Source organism: Otolemur garnettii, unplaced genomic scaffold (genome assembly GCF_000181295.1).
Source record: "Otolemur garnettii isolate 467f Iridium unplaced genomic scaffold, OtoGar3 scaffold00019, whole genome shotgun sequence".
NCBI lineage: Eukaryota > Metazoa > Chordata > Mammalia > Primates > Galagidae > Otolemur > Otolemur garnettii.
The window spans coordinates 2,286,831-2,305,822 of record NW_003852414.1 but is presented as its reverse complement, the minus strand read 5'-3'; the positions used below and the strand labels follow the sequence as shown (position 1 = coordinate 2,305,822).

The window sequence follows — 18,992 nt, the reverse complement described above, 5'->3', positions numbered from 1 at the left end:
AAGAAAGAGCAAGTCAGGCTTCAGCAACGAGGATGTGCCACTGCCTGGTGAAGCAGAGAGGGGCCCAGGGAACTATCCATAAACAGCACCCCATGGTTCCATCCCGGAGCCGAAGAGTGCACAGATAAATCCCACAAGAGTAAAGACTTTGTCCAAGCCCCCTCGAAGGGTCATTCAGAAGCCTATAACATCCCGTGAAGCTGGAATGGAACATCACAGCCATCTCCAAAAAGGCCTTTGTAGAGAGGACAATCTGACCGTGTCCATGCAGACTGGAAGTGCGCATTCCCTCTGACCCGGTCATCAACTGGTTTCCAGTCATGTATTCAGTGGCAAGCTCACTACGCTATTGTTTTTTATGGGAAATAGAGACAGGAGGAAGGGAGGGAAGGTGATGCTTTCATAGACATGGGACCCTCTGATCGTTAAAAAGAGAATGGGTATAACACGTTCATCAAGAAAGAAATCCAAATTATATACCAAATTTAAAAAGGAAAAATGGAGAGTACACACAAAACAACGTCATCTGTGATTAGTCCTGGGGTGAGGTGGGGTGGACGTGGTCAGGCGCGTCCAGCATCCTCCCCGGCTGCTTCTGTGAGGTAGGGCTCCCTCCCTTACCCTGGGCTGGCTTGTTTTATAATTCAAAGAACTCAAATAATAATAGTTTTAAGGAAATTAGAAACCCCAGGCATCAATGATGAATTTTTACCCGTGTTAAACACACATCCTAGGAGACCAACAAGGAATCACAAAGGCCAAAGACGCACAGCAACAGAAATCACCCCGGGTCTCCCTGCAGCCCCGGCAGACTCCCCCGCCCTAGACCCAGAGGAACTGTGCAGAGCTGGGCTGTGGGATTTGGGGGTTGTGCCTATTGGTGCATCTTCTGCAGAAAGGCACGCTCCTGCCTGAGCTGACCTGGGCAGGGGTTTGAGCTCTGCCTTCTGGTTCTACCTTTTACCTAGCAGTGGTCTCTACTCGGAGGTTAGTAGTAACGCACGCCAGGGGACCTTCTCAGGGCTACGGAGCTACCCTCGGGGTGTGCCCAGGAAACAGAGGAAGAGGCCTGGACGCGGGCACCAGTCAGCCATGCAGCATGTGGCTCCCGCCCACCCTAATACCCCATTCTCCAAAGGGCCTGTGCCCTGGGGCTCACACAGGCCTCTCCTCTCCACGCAGGTTGAGTGGCATGTGTGGTGCCAGGTGAGCTGTGTTCTTATCTGTACAACAGGTGAGGGCCCATGGCCTGGGAGGTCTGCGCCTCGTGGGGTGACGGAACATTAAGGCCACCCTGTGCAGTGTCACATGTGGACACAAGATACATCCAGAGGGAAGGAAGGGAGGAGGGGCGGTTGTGGGGCGACAGGTGTCTCTGGCCCACCATACCTGGGCCGGGGCTTCTAGGAGCAAGTTTCCTTGGCTGTTAATTATACATGCGACCTTTCTCACAGGACAGTGAAAAAGATAAAGCGATCCTGTCTGCCTAAAGCCCCACACAATCAGTTAACCCAGGGGTAGACCCTAGACCCTGTCCCTGGGGCCTGTCCCCCTTTGTGTACCCTGGGCCTGCCCACCTGGGGCCACACACTGATCTCCACCTGCCAGTCACTCTGCCAAAGCAGAGAGGCGGAAGCCTCACCACCCTCACACCACCCTCACGGTCTCACCTGAGGCCCCTCTTCTCACCTCCAACTCTCCCCCTTCATGCGCCCTCACAGTGCGACTTCAGCTCCCTCCTCTAGGCATTCCAAGACATGATGCTGGCAGCGTGAACGGCATCTGGGCAGGCAGGGTCCATGTTGCCCCCTGCTCTGCTGTCCCACCACAGCTCATGCTGAGAAAGAGGTCAAGGTATATCCATCCAGGGGAAGGCAGCCTGCGTGTCTTACAGCACCCGTGTGGTCTACATATACCAAGGTGTCTGCTGCTGACCAAAGTGAAAAATAAATAACTAGGGCCAGGCGCAGTGGCCCACGCCTGTAATCCCAGCACTCTGGGAGGCCCAAGCAGGTGGATTGCTTGAGCTCAGGAGTTTGAGACCAGCCTGAGCAAGAGCGAGACTCCACCTCTAAAAATAGCCAGGCGTTCTGGCAGGCGCCTATAGTCCCAGGTTCTTGGGAGGCTGAGGCAAGAGGATTGCTTGAGCACAAGAGTTTGAGGCTGCTGTAAGCTAGACACTATGGCACTCTGCTGAGGGTGACAAAGCGAGACCGTCTCAAAAAAAAAAAAAAAAACAACCCTCCAAAGTGTGCGCACGTGTTCTCCAGTTCCGTTAGCGCTCTGACCCATGAAACGCAGTGCCACAGGAACTCCTTGATTCAGAGCACTGTGTCCTAAAATACCATCATTTCTCCTGTAAATCTAAAGAATTGTAAAGCACACAAAAGTCGAATAACCCCTGGAGAGTATGAGGAGTGGATGCAGGCATGTGCCCCTGTGCGTCTTCCAGATTTTTGCTCCAATTACCACATGCATTTTTTTAAGTCTGCAAAGCATCTTCTACAGTGACTGTATATGGGACTCTGAAACCAAGAACAGAGAAATGACAAGGAACACAATTTCAAACCATTCTCCTTGCCCTCTGGGGCTTCCAGAGTCAAATCTGCCAGTCACACATCTTAGAGCCTGAGACTCCAGCCCAGGGGCGACACCTGCCCCGCAGCCGGAAACCGATAAAACATGGAGGGGGACCCAAAGGACACGAAGTCTTTACCCAGCTCAGTGGGAGTTGTCTAAGCTTCACGTTTTAAAACTGCTTCATATAAGCAGCAGCTGCATCCCAAGGGCCAGCTCCGATGCCGTGACGGGAGTGCAGGCTTTCTCTACGGTGCCACAGACGGCTGCTGCGGGCTGCCAGGCCCAGGGCGGCTGCAGCGGGGAGCTGAGCTTCAGATACCACCAGGGCAACATGGAATCCTGGAATTTCTACTGGTGGCTTATTCAAGAATGAATCTATGAAATAAGGACAAAAGGTCTACCCGCTGACAGATTCCAGTTTCTCAAAACTGTCATTCACAGGGTATGACAATAACTATATAAAGTCTTTACATCTGGTCACATTACAGCTTCCCCGAATATCGATGGGCACCGACACTTACCATATGGAGCTTTGCTAGTGCAGTGACAAGGACACTGGAACTCAATGTCTTATATAGCTTATGAATTGCAAGGAATTATTTTACGGAATAACTGAAGGGTAAAACTACGTATTTTAAATGCGCAAAATTAAGCTGGTACATTATATTAAGTTTCCCTGTGGCAATGGCTTACTCACCTAATTTTCCAAAAGGGACATTTGTTATCCTGAGAGCAGCAGACAGCATGATCTAAAGAAAACAACAAGAGGGCCAGGTACGGTGGCTCACACCCATAATCCTAGCACTTTGGGAGGCCGAGGTGGGAGGACTGATTCAAGAGGCCAGGAGCTCAAGATCAGCCTGGACAACATAGTAAGACCACCCCCCCCCAACCCCTACCAAAAAAAAAAATAGAACAATTAACTGGCTCACACCTGCAATTCTAGCTACTCAGGAGGGTGAGGTGGGAAGATCACTGGAGTCCAGGAATTCAAGGATTAACAGTGACCACTGATTTCCTGCTGGGTAACAGAGGAAGGCCCTATCTATCTCTGAAAAATAAACCATGAATGAATGCACGCATGGATGGACAGATGGATGGACGGACGAACAAATGAATGAATAAAATAAAGAAAAAAGCCCAAAAGAGAGAACCAACGTATCAGGATTCTAGACTCCAGGCTGCTGCTAGGAGTAAGTGTTACCCACAGGCACGTGCTCTCGCTGGGATATCAAGAAACTGGGTTTTGAAGAAAGTAGAAATGCAAGCAAGGACCCAGCTGATGAGAGGATTTTTAGAGCAAATTATAAAAATGTGCCATTATATCTGACATGTTCTAATTCCCCCCTGTTTTATATTTAGATACTGTTTTACTACTAAGAGTCAAACTCCAGGCTAAAAATCCAAACGGGAAAGGAAATCTCTTTAACTGATTAGCTCTCCGGAGAATCACCGGGCAATACTGAATTTTGATAAAAGAACAGGTTACAGTAACTAGGCCACAACGCCCCAGAGCACAGAGGGACCCAGTAACAGTGGCAAAATATCACTATTCATGAAAGGGGCAAGCCAGAAAGGCTTGAATATGTGGTTGTCATAGCTGAATGCTTACCGTCAAAATATACACCTTTTTTCCTAAATAACAATCGTCAATAAGTCTTTTTCTGTTTGTTTTTTGACTAGTACAGATGAGTGACGACAATTAGCTAAACATTCTCTTTTTCCTACCCGTAATTAAGTCCAGGTACACGAAAAACAGACTCTTCTCCCCTGTGAATAGTTTAGAAAATCATATACTTTATTATTGAAATGTCACCCTAAAGCCTTCTCTGCTGTCCAAATAATTTCCCAACTGCATTTCAAATTAAACACCTAAGTGTCCGCGGCTCCCTGCCGGCGGGCGCCCGTCTGCGGGGCCACGCATTTTAATATGTCTAAACGATAGTGACACTATGGAGAGTCATCTCTCACGGAACACAGTCATTAATACCACGTCATACCTCAGAGAGCATCATAGTAATTCGGAAATAAAGCAAAAGGGGGATCAGCACCCACTAATAACCAGAGAGGGGAGGTCATCCAGGGCTTGGTGCCCATCACGGAACGTTCCTCACAGCAGCACAGCCTGGCCCCTGCCCAGACGGGGACGCCCCAAGGCCCGTCTCTGAGTTGGTAAGGGTCGGTTCTACATCAGTACTGTCGCCTCCCCGCCCCCTCCCCCCAGGCCATTTTTGACATGGCAGACATTCCGCTCCTGACTGGGCATTTATTTGGGGAGAAACGTGGACAGCCTTTGCTTTCATTTCAGCAAAGAGCTTTATTAATTACTCCTTCACCTTGATTGCTACGGCGTGCTTCAGGAGGAAGTGGGAGGGACGCTGCTTTGCATGAATGGATAAAGCAAGGAGGCTCTGTACGCCCGAAACTTCGGTTTGTCTGTACTGAACCAGAATCACTGTCGGCAGAACCTGGCAGTATCCGTCCTCCTCCTATTACCTATTATTGGGCTGCAGTGTGACCCCCCACGGGCACGGGGACAGGGGGTTGGACGCCACTCACCGTCACACTGGCATGTGCACACCGTGGGCATTCAACACGCATTCCCAGAAAGGAAGACAGATGAATTAAATAAAGAGAGTGACTTCAAATATCTGCCCGGCGCTGCGTTTCAAAGTCAGCAATCCCACTGCTCCCACGAATGCTAAGCTGTTTTGGATTCTAACACATAAATAGGACTAGGGCAGCAGAAAATGGAAAACATTAAAGGCTTTTCTCTTGGAGCGCACAGAAACAGGTCTACACCACGCACGCACACACACACACACACACACCTACCAGGGGCTTATATTCTTTTTTGCCCCCAGATTAATACTAGGATACAAACAATCAGGTTACGATGTTTGCCTTTGTAGGGTAAAGTCCCTGTTGTGGTTGTGTCCCACACCCAGGGGACGTGCCACGCATACCCTTACATTTCACCCGTCAGGTGGGAGCACACCTGTCCCTCTCCATCTCCCCCTCCCTAAGTTGAACCAAGTTTTTCTCTTGCATGGGCCTGTATCCGTTCATCCACTAGCTTCAAGTTAGCACTGAGTACACTGGATACAGGCTTTCCATTCTTGCAACACTTTACTTAGATGCTTCAACTCCATCCAGGTTAATACAGGGCACAGCAGTCTCCAGGGGCTTTTTTTTTTTTTTTTTTTTTTGAGACAGAGCCTCAAGCTGTCCCCCTGGGTAGAGTGCTTTGGCATCACAGCTCACAGCAATCTCCAACTCCTGGGCTCAAGCGAGTCTCCTGCCTCCGCCTCCCAAGTAGCTGGGACCACAGGTGCCCACCATAACGCCCGGCTATTTTTTGGTTGCAGCCGTCATTGTTGTTTGGCGGGCTCGGGCTGGATTCAAACCTGCCACCTTAGGTACATGTGGCTGGTGCCTTAGTCACTTGAGCCACAGGCACCGAGCCTATATTCTTAAAAGTTCCCTTTTTGTGACACAGTCAATGTGCCAGACTGACTTAGACCCCTAATTATTTGCTATTTTTAGATAAAATACGGAGTTTCATTTTCTCTCTTTTAATCTGTGTTAGCTGTTTCTTAAGATCTATCTGAAGGAAACCCAGGTTGAGTCCAGTTTTTGCAAATATTCAACCAAGAGATAAGATGATTTGGAAGCCTGGCCTCTGTACTGTTTGACACAGGCAGTTGGCGCTGGGACATTTAATTTAAACACGGTGTTGAGGAGTAGAGGGCAGCGAGATGCCTGGTGTTTCTTTTTTCTTCTCTGTGCGTGTAGATGGTTATGGATTCCAGACAGAAACCCGACACGCAAATCGTATCCAAACTGCTCACAAATCTATTTGTTTATAAGTGAAAATCCTTCCTTCGTGCCAGCATCACCATGTGGCGTGCACATGGGGGCTGCGGACCTCATCTGATGTACAGAAACAGACCCAAACTTCTTGTAATGCTATCTCATCTCCAAACACATATGTGAACCCGAGATTAAAAAAAAAAAACCTATAAAAGCCCAGTTGAACTACAGAGGGACTGCACTAAACGCAACCATGTAAAATCCACTTCAAAGACATTCTTAAAAAGAAACTCCCGAAACTTTTCATGAATGTTTTATGGTTTATTTTTCGTATTGATGTATTTCATCTTAAAAGTGGCTCCGAGAGCTGTGGGGAACGGCTCTTCTTTCATGTCTGTGATGCTGTGAGGAGGCTTTTTGATAAGGCCGAAAAACACCTGGCCATACCGTGGGCTCGGGTGGAAATCGACGTCCCTTCCCTCCGAGTGATACTTTTAAAGAGGTCTGGCTATCTCAGACGGCTGTCACGTCACACTTCCTACATTAGCCAACATCAACTTATTGTAGTCATTTGCAAATGAACAGCCTTAAAGTGAGAAACTATCACCATCAGTTGCAAACGTGGCTGTGGAACTACACAGGCCCCACACTCCATGGACCAAGTTCAGCAGACTCCTGAACTTCGCGGGATGGACAATAGCACCACCAGCACGTAAAGCCCAGGGATCCAGTGAGCAGTCACATGTCTGTCACTTAACAGTGGGGGTGCACTTGGTCTGAGAAATGCATCGTTTGACAAATTCATCATTGTGTGACCATCCCTAGGATGTTCTTGAGTCCAGGAATTCAAGGCTAAAGATGAAATAGGATTTTTTTTTTTTTAAGTGCTTCAATGGGCCGGCCCCACAGCAGCTCACACCTGTAATCTTAGCACTCTGGGAGGCTGAGGCAGGTGGATTGCTTGAGCTCAGGAGTTTGAGACCAGCCTGAGCAAGAGTGAGAACCCATCTCTACTAAAAATAGAAAAAGTAGTGGGCACCTGTAGTTCCAGCTACTTGGGAGGCTGAGGCAAAAGGATTGTGTGAGCCCAAGAGTTTGAGGTTCCTGTGAGCTATGACACCACAGCACTCTACTCAGGGGAACTGAATGAGACTCTGTCTCTAAACCAAAAAATAAATAAAGTTGCTTCAATGATTACAGAAAGGCTAGCCAAAACTGAGTCTTGAGGGTTGCTCTTAGAAATTGTCTTCATGGACGCAGCGCCTGTGGCTCATGAGTTGGGCGCCAGCCCTATATACAGAGGGTGGCAGGGTCAAACCCAGCCCCAGCCAAACTGCAAGAAAAAATAGCTGGGCATTATGGCAGGTGCCTGTAGTCCCAGACTACCCTTGGGAGGCTGAGGAAAGAGAATCGCCTAAGCCCAAGAGCTGGAGGTTGCTGTGAGCTGTGACGCCACAGTACTCTACTGAGGGCAACACTGTCTCTTAAAAAAAGAAATTGTCTTGATGGTCACTTTACTCATTAAGATATATGTTGCCAACACTTGGGTCAGAAAGCATAAAAGAACACTGAAGCATTTAAAACAGAGGTCCTCAAAATTTTTAAACAGGAGGCCAGTTCACCGTCCCCCAGACCATTGGCGGGCCGGACAGCGGGCTCCGGGATGAGTCAGTGGCTAAGCAGGACAGGCGGCAGCAGTAAAAACATCCAGCGGGCTGGATAAATGTCCTAGGCACGCTGCATGTGGCCCGCGGGCAATAGTTTGAGGATGCCTGATTTAAAAAGTGTAAAAAATAAGTACACTTGCTCACACCTGGGATATGTTCAACCTTGTAGTTACAGGCCCACTAAGCTTGGTCACTAATCAAGTGACCATCCTGAACAAAAGCGAGACCCCTCCCTCTACTAAAATAGAAAAACTAGCTTGGTCTCATGGCAGGTGCCCGTGGTCTCTGCTACATGGGAGGCAAGAAGGTGACTTGAGCACAGAGTTTGAGGTTGGTGTGACCTATGACGACACCACGGCACTCTACCGAGGGAGACACAACAAGGCTCTGTCTCAAATAAATAAATGAATAAAATAAAGGACAAACTTTATACCTCTGAAGCAGGGGAGGACCACAGACTGGTAGGATAGAATAATTAAAATAAAATAAAAATCACATGTTTAAGAGGAAAAAAGGATGTTATGCATTAGCAGAGATCACATTTAAGGAAGAAGAAGGCTTGGAGGGTCTTCTATTAAGTGTTAATGATCAAACAATTGGTGTTTTGGTCTAAGGTACAAGGACTGCATTCTGTAGGAGGGAACGGATTATGTTCAAACATAAAAAAGGAGGCAATATCTGGGAATAGGAGGACGAAGTAAGAAAGCCTGTTTCAGATACTTTAAATTCAAAACAGCTGATGTCCTTCTAAGCCCTTTACTCTCGCTCAGCAAGAATGAATCCCACCGGCTCCTTCTTCCCTCACACCCAATAATACCTGCTCCTCAGAGATGTGTTCCGCACGCTTAAGGATTGAAAAGCTGTATTTTTTCATCCTTTTTCTTGTTTGACAAACTTTCCCTTTTCTAAAAAGAAAATGCTCCCTCAAAAGAACATAAAAATAGCATGTTTAAGTAGGAGATATTCCACTAACCATGATCATGAACCGAAGTTTGGCAAGTAAGGAGGGAGGGACTCCAACTACCATCCTAACTTTAAACAAAAATGCATGTGAAATTGCCAGGCGTGGTGGCGTACACCTATAGTCCGAGCTGGTCAGGAGGCTGAAGCGAGGGAATCACTTGAGGCCAGGAGTTCAAAGCTGCAGTGAGATCTGATCGTGCCTACACATGGCCACAGCACTCCGGCCTGGGCACTTAGCAGACCTCAGCTGGGGAACAAAAAAATAAGGTCAGCAGGACTTGGGGCTCCCACTTACAATCCTGCACTTTGAGAGGCCAAGGCAGGAGGCTCACTGGAGGCCAGGACTTCAAGACCCCACTGGGCAACCCCCCACACACACTTCTACAAAAAAAGAAAAAGAAAACAGCCAGGCCCAGTGACATGGAGGCCCAGAGACTGGGGAGGCCAAGACAGGAAAACTGTTTGAGGCTGGGAGTCTGGGGTTGCAGTGAGCTATGATCATGTCACTGCACTCCAGCCTAGATGACAAAGCAAGACCCTGTCTCCAAGACAAGACAGAAAGAAAGAAAAGAAAGATGCTTATGAGGATCAGACTTCCGACCTCCACCATCCCTGAGATAGTCTCAGTATGTCCCCAGGGGCACCTGGTCTGTGAAGAACCAGTCTGCTCTCTCTGGCTCAGCTTACTTGGAGATGTGATAAGACACTTAGAAGAGAGATGTTTGCACCACGACCACACACCCCACACCCCCACACACTCCTCCACATACCCCTATGCCCCCAAACACACACAGCCCCACACCCACATCCGACGCACACACACCCCAGCTGCGGTAGAACAAAGGCTTATAAATGACTTCACGTCATCACAGAGGCATGAGTCAACAGCACAATTCACACCTTCTCTCTATTAATTGCTTGAATATTAAACTGACAATCTTTATAAAAATATAAATGTGATCACATGGCACTAATGGGGATTAGGTGTAGGTAAATAATTTGGTGACTGTAAAATTGTGGAAAAAAAAAAAAAACAGTTCAAAGAATTAGCAAAAACATTACTACAGGTTCCCGGCAAGGAATTCACAAATATTAAAGAAAAAGACAATAATAATAGCTAACATGCAGAAAGCGAGATCACCTCCTAAATAATGTTTTCACCCTCACAGTAATCCCACAGAATAGAGACAACGGTTACCATCCTTTCACATGTGGACAGAGAGGTTAAGTAACTTACCCAAGGTCACACAGCCAGTGAATAGGACAGGAACGTCCGCAGTATGTGTGACCCTCACACCTCCTCTAACGTCAGGAATTAGAACCCAAGCCTATGGAATTCAAACTCTGGGCTCTGGAATCCAAACCGCACTGACTATCTATTAAAAAAAATAAAAATAAAAAACTATGACTCTCCAGAAAAAAGCACAAGTTTAACTGAGGAAAAACTAAGAGCTCTGTGGTTCCATGAAAACTCCTACATGGCTACATTACGTCAAAGTCCACACCACATCCAACCGCAGAATCTGCTTACTTCTCGCTCTCCTCCGTTTCCTCTGCCCCATGGGCCCTGCTGACACAGAGTCCCCAAAGCTCAACTCTGACCTCTGGCCTCCAAGCTCTTCCATCTGATGGCTCATGCCCACTCTGACGAAGACACGCCACTGTTACGTGGCACCTGCTGCCCATTCCCAGATCTGCTCTTTCCCGCAAGCTGAGCAACGTCCACAGTATGTGTGACCCTCACACCTCGTCTAACGTCACAATCTGTCCCTGATGGCTCCCACCTGTCATCAATTTCTCCCTTCCTATGTGCCTTGTGGTAAGAACCATTTATGTTAGGCATTTAAACATTACCTTGTATTCATTCCTATTAAGAAAACAGAAAAGCACAGGACAGATGCTTTTCTGGAGCCAAACACCCCACCCAGCATGCTTTAAGCACATCCACAACTTCTAGCAATAGTGCGATTCAAACCTGTTAAGAAAACAGCCATTCCCTTCGTAGCATCAAGTGGTTTTTTTAATGTACTTTTAACACGCTGGCTCCGCAATCTTACTTGTCTTCTAATGGCAATTTGAAGACAAGGTTTCCTCAAAGGAAAAACAAACAAATTTTACCCCCTGACGATTACAGATTTCTAAGAAGCGAATTTTGAGGTGTACATAACAAAGACTTTATGTGAATTTCTCTTCCAGGGACCCCTGTGTAGCCTTCTCACGCTGTACAGCGTTTGTCTGTAAATCTTTGTGGCATATTAGTAAGCACTGATTTCTTTGTGTGTTTCCTCTGTAAACTCAACAGGTATTGTCCTAGCCTGTTTCTCCTGATCACAGAGAGAAACAGAGTGTGTGTGAGTGAGAGACTGATGTCTGGCTTTTAAGCTCTTCCATTTTATGAATTTTCTCAAACTATTCTCTTCCCAATCTTGCAGAAGAGGGAAGAACGCAGAGGAGAGTAAATAAGGAAATCAGAACATAAGATGAATACAGACACTGCCCCTTCTTCAAGACTAACAATAAACGTTACCGTGCCGTGAAACCAAGAGCTTTTGGAATGCCAATACAGAAACCAGCCACAAGGGGGAGCCATTGGGTCCACCGTAAAACTAGAGACTGGGAAATCTGAGTTTTTAAAAACTTTAAATTCCATGAAGACAAGCCTCAAGAACAGGAATGAACAAAGGCTAAGAGTGATAAGAGATTCAGAAAGAGAAGACAGCAAAGAGCAAAAGATACAAAGATTCTCTATGCTCCTCAGAAGTGAATTGAAAGCAATCAAAACCATTTTTAGCATATATTAAAAATTTATTATATATTAAAAAAGAATATGTATTCTTTAATGTGAATTCAAACATTTGAGAAGAATGGCTTAGAAATGGCCCTCTACCAGATTAGCAAAATGTCAAAAAATTTCATACTGTACCAATTTGAGGTTGAAGGGGGTAAAAAAAGAGTAATTTTTTAAAATTTCTTTTCTTTTACCACCACACCCACCACCAGAAAGCTTTCTATTAGCCTCTTCTATTTTGTATTTTATTTTAACCTTCAAAGTTCATTAAAAAAAAAAAAAAAACCCACATCTGAAACACATGTCAGTTCCAGATAACCGACCTTAATTCCGGGAAATGTTACATGATAAAACACATTGACGGGTAAGGTTTTAAAATATTGCTCCTGAAAGATGTAATTACAGATGCTCAAGTCTTCGTACCATGGAAGCACATTAATTAAAATTTGGCACAGCTGAAGGAAATCGGAGACCGCATGAAACAGGAGGGTGGCGTCGCGTATCTCATGTCGAGTGGAGCATAATCAGGACCCTTCTGATAGAGACCTTCAGAGGAAGGCACTGTCTCCGAGGTGCCTGGGATCACCTGAGTCATCCTTCAGGACAAAAGGACCGATTCAGCAAGATCCAAAGGGATTCGCTTATTGTTACGCTTTCAGAAAGCTCATCAGGTATTTCCAAATGCTTCCTAATGACGATAATTAAACATCTGGTAACGCCGACCTACTTGTGGCTGCCGAACTTCCTCGGATGGTCTTTTCCATTAATTATGTCCATGCTGGGAACTGAGAGAGAATTTACATTATGAATAATAACTCGAGACCCCAGGAGAAGAACGACAGGGGTGACTCCCGCCGTCCTCTCTGCTTTCTGTACTGGGGCCTTGTTAGTGTTCTTGGATTTGGGAACAGATGCTACATAAAAATTGCAAAAGCACCGAGCTCAGGCACGCGTGCATCTTGATGTAAACATGTTGTGAGGAAACAGCCTTTTATTAAACATTCAAAATAGCGCCTGAGGGAGGGAATCAGCCAAGCTGTCGCGTTTTCTGTGTGTCACTCTGCATGAAACTAGGTTCTGAGGCAAACTTTGACCAGAAACTTTCGCAAAGAATGCCCAGGTCGTGTTAGAGCAGTGGTCCTCAACCTTCCTAATGTCGCGGCCCCTTGAGGACAGCTGTGTTAGAGCCTTGGCCCCAGCACAAGTAAGAAAAGCGTCCAGATCAAGAACAGGCACATATTCAAAACATGTCAGGTGTCCTTAAATTTGGGGGTGAAAACAAGAGACAGAAAGAATAGGCAATGAAGTTTGCTGTGTGAAATTCATTTGGTGAGGAAAGTTTTGGTCCCCCAAAAAAATCCACTTAGATCTCAGTAAAGTCACCCGGTCACCATCTATCCTAATTAGATCCCAATCTTTACCCCACAAAGCCACAAGAGTTTACTAATTGACACATCAGTGCTACCTTTCCTGCTTGTCAGCTTCATTTTAACCCTTCTGAAGGTCAAAACCAGAAGCAGCATCATTCTACTTTGTAAAAGCAGAATATTTTAAAAGATAGTTTGGGTTCTACACCCTTTGGTAAAGATGTGACAATAGGTACTACAGTACTAATTAATGGCTAGATACTAGTTTTAATTACAATATGACTTACGATAAATGTACCAAAAGCGTTTTATTTATTCAATATCCTGAATCCTGGATGTCATTTAATAAACACCAAGAGTACAGTTAGGATCCAGTAAGGGACACGGAAATCCCAGCTGGGAATTTAACAGAAGGAACTGGGTGAACAGGGAAACTGGGCCATCAGAACCCAGAAGCCTGAGGAGGCAGAAAAATAGAGGCCAATCTATTTTCTGCAGAAACAATAGCTATGTTTACAGGCTCATCTTCTTTGCATAGAATAAAGGAGAAAAAAGAAAGAATGGACAAGACCTCTTTATTCATGTAGAGCCAAAACCAGGTCTAGACTATGACGTGCCCATCATCTGGCCCTCTTCCCAATTCAATAATCTATACGTATCACAAAGATCAGGGTTATCATCATAGATTGGGCAAACAAGCTGTCAAGGGGGCACCTGCCCAGACCAGGAAATGAGATAACCTGGACAAGAGCTTCTGACCTTCAGATAAGCCCTTCAGTGCAGATGGTGGGGTGTCCAGTCTAACCAGCCTAGGAGAAAGGCTCCTTACAGTGACGCAGACCAAGAAAGAGGTGGATTTTCATCCCAAACGTCCCGCTGGAAAGAAAAGGCCCCAGTCAGCTGCTACAGGACAGGAGCGTCTGGGGGAAAGGCTCAGAGTCTGCTCCTAGGACCAGCAGACCTAAAAATGAGGGGGCTTCGAGAAGGCAGGGAGCTTCTCAGACACTTTACTGCAGATGCACACGCCAGGAAATCAGAAACTCTGTCTCTGCTCATTTTCTTTAAAGGAGGGGCTGGGACAGGTCCTCACCTGCCAGAGTAGCTCAAGTGAACTGCTGCCCTTCGGTCAGTTTTCCTCATTTTCAACCTGTTCCCTTTGGCCTGGCTGGCGGCTCATGCCTGTAATCATAGTACCCCGGGAGGCCAATGCAGGATTAATTGAAGTCAAGAGCATGAGACCAGCCTGAGCCAAGAGGGAGACCCCGTCTCTACTAAAAAGAGAAAGACTAGGCCGGTATCGTGGTGGGTGCCTGGAGTCCCAACCACTTGGGAAGCTGAGGCAGGAAGATGGCTTCATGTTTTTACCAGATTCAGCATAGTAATACGTAGAGTATTTTAAACTCCATCAAGAAAAATACTACGGAACTGCTATTACTACACACATAATGCTACAAAATAAATTTAAACATCAGGGGGACGGAAATAGCAACAGGGGAAATGGTTCCCCAAACAGAATTGTGTGTATTTCCAAATCAAAAGAATCGATTCTTTTAAGAGCTAACAGCAACTGTTCCTTCTATTGTAAAGCTCAGCATTAAGGGCACAGTGTGACTTACGTAAGAATTCAGAAGGAACATTTCGAAGGTGAAAAAGAGGTGGGTCATGAGCCTGGCACGGTGGCTCAGGCCTGTGGTCCTAGCACTCTGGGAGGCCAAGGCAGGTGTGGACTGCTTGAGCTCAGGAGTTTAGAACCAGACTGAACGAGAGTGAGACTTCATCACTCCAAAAACAGAAAAACTAGCCAGGTGTCTTGGCTGGCTCCTATAGTCCCAGCTCCTTGGGAAACTAAGGCTAGGATGGCTTGAGCCCAAGAGTTTGAGGTAGCTGTGAGCTGATGCCAAGGCACTCTAGACTCTGTCTCCCCCCCCCCCAAAAAAGGTGGGTCATGAATTTCCAAAACACATTTTAGAATCCTAAAGATAAATTCTAAGACCCACATATCACATGCAAAGAAAGTGGATTTAGTTACAGATGGCTTTTATTCAACAAAATAACCTCTCTGCTTTTCATCACTGGCATTATTTTTACACATATTTCTTATCTGGCTCACCCGCCCTCATCATCAAGTACAACAGCGAATCCTTTTAAGGGCAAAATTAACATAAATTACAGTGCAGTTAGTTCCCATCCCCAAAAGGTAAACAAATTTACCACCAGCTGGGCACCCAGTTACTCTAACCAAACAACCACACGCTCCCACACGCCACGCACCATCATTTTTATAATCTTACAGAAAACAGCTCCTCCCTGAGATCCTGTGTAACCAGCAGTTTCTGATACGCACTGTATTCCTCAATTTCAAGTGCGTTATATCCCTGTTGTTTTAACAAACACTCTCCCTGTAGAAGAACTGCTTCCAAAAATACTATACAGACCCTCCCGGGACGTGACTTGAGTTTTTCCTTCAGAATGAGCCACAGCTCCGTGCTGGCCCGTGGGCACTTTGGGGTCTGAACGTGGCTTTTGTCAGTGTGATGCTGCAGAGAAATTTCTGTCTGGACTCACGGACGCAGAGTAAGAATGAAGCATACAGACCGGGGTCCTGCTGGATTCTGTCTTGAATGAACTGTGTTCAAGGATCTGTTCCTGTGACTATCAAGGTCTTCAATGCTCTGGAATGTTCCATTCTTCAATACAAAGTTATCTCAATGTATCATGGGAGCAAACTTGGTTTCCATCTCTGACGAATCATCTCAAGAAAAGAAAATCTCTGTGGAGAGGTGAGGAAGATACAAGTGCCCAGCGCTCGGCACACTACTGACTTCCAAATAACTAAGGACAACCTGTTTCAATTCGAATCAGAAATCTCTCAACCCAGGGAGAACAGCTTTGAGGAAGAAAGTCTATTCGCCGGCTCGGTGCCTGTAGCACAGTGGTTATGGTGCTGGCCACATACACCAAGGCTGGCGGATTCGAACCCAGCCCGGGCCAGCTAAAACAACTATGACAACTACAACAAAAAAGTAGCTGGGTGTTGTGGCAGGCACTTGTAGTCCCAGCTACTTGGGAAACTGAAGCAAGAGAATTGCTTAAGCCCAGAAGTTGGAGGTTGCTGTGAGCTGTGATGCCACAGCACTCTACTGAGGGTGACATAGTGAGACTGTGTCCCCTCCCCCCCCCATAACAACAACAACAAAAAGTCTATTTGCCATATATTAAGCTAAGGGTGATGAATATTTAAGGGTTTTGGTTGTTGCTTTAAGGTAATATTTTGATATACATATGAGGTGAAAATGTACATATCACGTTATTACATACAGTGAAGTTAACTTACTTAAAAATTATAAGCTCTCCTTGCCAATATATATACAGATTATATAGATAGATAGATAGATAATCTAAATTGGGGACTTCTCTTTAATTGGGGTTAAAGAAGCAAGAACATACTACTTTCATACAACTTGGGTAATGAGAATCAAGTTCTGTAAATTTTTTTTTTTTTTTTTTTTTGAGACAGAACCTCATGCTGTCACCCTGGGTAGAGTGCCGTGGCATCACAGCTCACAGCCACCTCAAACTCCTGGGCTTAAGCAATTCTCTTACCTCAGCCTCCCAGGTTGCTGGGACTATAGGTGCCTGCCACAACGCCTGGCTATTTTTTGTTGTTGTTGCTGCCATCGTCATTGTTGCTTTAGTTGACCCAGGCCAGGCCTCAGCCTCACCAGTCGCAGGAACTACAGATATCCACCATGACACCTTCCTAATTTTTTTTTTTTTTTAATATTTTTAGTAGAGACAGGGTCTCACTCTTGCTCAGGCTGGTCTCCAAATCCCACTGCCTCAGCCTCCCAGAGCACTAGGATTACAGGCATGAGCTACCTCACCCTGCCAAATTCCATAATGTTTCAACGTTTACCCATGAAAGCAACGTCACGAAACTCGCCACATCACTCCTTTAGGTCTGGGTGGCTTCCATAGCCAGCACCCCCTTTTCTGCTATGATTAGGAAAACTACTCCAGTAATGAAGAAAATAAATGCCCTTACAAGGTGTCCACACATACAAATTCTACTTTAAATTTGTGGACCTAAGTTATTCTCTCTTTTACAGAAAAGAGAGGCACGTGCTACCACTGGTGTGTGCCTAGATTACAGCCACTTCATAAAACAGGAGAGGAGTCATATTTCCTAACTTGTTAGATATTCTTAACAAGCAGTTTTCTAACACAGCACCTAACCGGAACTCATGTATGTCTTTTTTTTTTTTTTTTTTTTTTTTTGAGACAGAGCCTCAAGTTGTTGCCCTGGGTAGAGTGCCGTGGCATTACAGCTCACAGCAACCTCCAACTCCTGGGCTCAAGCGAGTCTCCTGCATCCGCCTCCCAAGTAGCTGGGACCACAGGTGCCCGCCACAACGCCCGGCTATTTTTTGGTTGCAGCCGTCATTGTTGTTTGGCGGGTCCGGGCTGGGCATTCGAACCCGCCACCTTAGGTGTACGTGACTGGCGCCTTAGCCAGTTGAGCTATAGGCGCCGAGCCTCATGTATGTCTTAATGTCTTCTCCCAAATAATGCTGCAATTCCAATTTTCCTGGCTCTATCTGTGCTTGCTCATTAACAAGGGGGTGTTTGTCTTGTGGAGAGACTGGTATTAAAATACCAGTGTGTGTGTCCAGAACTTCATTTAACTATAATCCCACTACAGGCCCACGTTTAGTAGAAGTTGGAAAACTGTAAGTCAACACACCTTAGTGTGCTGTCCTCATGCATATACGGAACAGAGGTGACCGTCTCTAGGTCTTTAAATCCAAAATCCAAAGTCCCTTTGCGTCTTCACCTTTGAATCCAGAAGGATCAGAACTAAGTCCCTATAAGATCAAGGCAGCATCATTTTGAGTTGTGTCTTCTATTGACACTTCCTTAAAAGAAAGTCTTTTCAATACAAAAACTATAAACTGTATCTCTGACCCCTTTTAAAGTTTCTTTTTCGTTGAATTTTAAAAACCATCTACCTTTCTGAGTTAGCGTCCCTGTTTTTCCACCATGAAGCAATCCGGTAAGAATGCATCAATCTGTGGACTCCTATATCCAAACTGTTGTTTTCTGTATAATTAATACGTCAGCATTTAGACTCAGATACATAGATAAAGAATCATAATGTCGGTGTCCAGAGTAAGTGACTGAGATCTGTGCTCGGGGTCACACACACATCTGGGTACATGAACTTCAACCATTTACTTCTGACACTACGTTCTGTTTTTGCTGGGGCGGGAATTTCTGTTGTGCATGCCATAATTTGAATATATTTATATTCAATATATTCACTGCCTAATATATTTCAGCTTCTCACAGGTTTTTTATTTTTCATTAAATTCATAATCACAATTCTCTTGACAAACCTCAGTGGTATTATTGCACTCTTGTTCTAATTACAACTCCCCCCCCCCCGGCCCAAAAAAACCCAAAGTATACAAAGTATTTAAAATGTATGTTTTAGGCCGGGCACAATGGTTCACACCTGTAATCCCAGAAATCAGGGAGGCTGAGGCAAGTGGATTGGAGTTCCAGACCAGCCTGAGCAAAAAAGCAAGACCCCATCTCTACTAAAAATAGAAATACGAGGCGGGCATTGTGCCAGGCACCTGTAGTCCTAGCTACTCAGGAGGAGGAAGAGGCAGGAGGATCGCTTGAATCCAGGAGTTTGAGTTGTTGTGAGCTATGACAATACAAGGACATGCCACCAAGGATAACGGATCAAATGCTCAAATACATTACTACACAGGGTGAGACTCTGTCTTAAAAGGAAATAAATGAAAT

General features: G+C 45.7%; 1 protein-coding gene across 11 annotated transcripts in view; it reads right to left on the bottom strand.

Moving 5' to 3' along the window:
* PARD3 (par-3 family cell polarity regulator) overlaps positions 1 to 18,992 on the bottom strand; it is a 592,542-nt gene that overhangs the window by 553,584 nt on the left and 19,966 nt on the right. The gene's annotated exons all lie outside the window — the stretch shown is intronic.